Raw genomic sequence first — 700 nt, 5'->3', positions numbered from 1 at the left:
CCACTAGGCATAAGATTGACTAGTACACAGATCATTCTGAAATGAAGGTTTTGGGTATTAGGAGTTAAACATTTATGGAAAGAGAAACTAGGTTAAAGAAAGCTTTGAAGGGTTGAATGATGAGCCCCAGTTAAGATATGTTGTGTCAAAGCTGAAATGCTAATGAAACGGTCCTAAACTGTCAGGCAGAAAATCCACCCCTCCCGTTGGCACGGGATCTGGAGGGGACTGGGAAGACATGTCACCATTTCCTGAGGTACTCAGGGGTCAGGGGCAGGGATGATGGAAGCAAGCTGGAAGTGTAGCAACTGACCTTTCTCCCTTGTTACTGCATGCCATGGAGAACAGAACAAGCTATCACAGGCCCACCCAGACTTTTGTATTCTGTATTTCTTGCTTTGTTTAACATCTTCTCTTCTTTCCCATATCAGTGTCAAAGCTGGCAGACAGGGTCCTTAGGGATGTCCAGAGCCCGCCTGGCTGGTTTCTGCTCCCCCACCACGACCACCCCCAGTCCACTGGTTGCCTTTTCTATCAGGGCAGATTCCTCACTTTTCACCTCCACTCTTAGTTTTCCACTTTTTTTTTTAGAATGACTTTAACTTTTTTTAACTTATTATTAATTTCAATGAAAATTTACAGAGACTTTGGATTTCCATTCATTCATTGTTGCACTGTTCTCCCCTCCCAACCCTCCCCC

The sequence above is a fragment of the Elephantulus edwardii genome, unplaced genomic scaffold (genome assembly GCF_000299155.1).
Source record: "Elephantulus edwardii isolate Elephantulus edwardi_28Jun2011 unplaced genomic scaffold, EleEdw1.0 scaffold00063, whole genome shotgun sequence".
NCBI lineage: Eukaryota > Metazoa > Chordata > Mammalia > Macroscelidea > Macroscelididae > Elephantulus > Elephantulus edwardii.
This window is presented reverse-complemented; position numbering follows the sequence as displayed.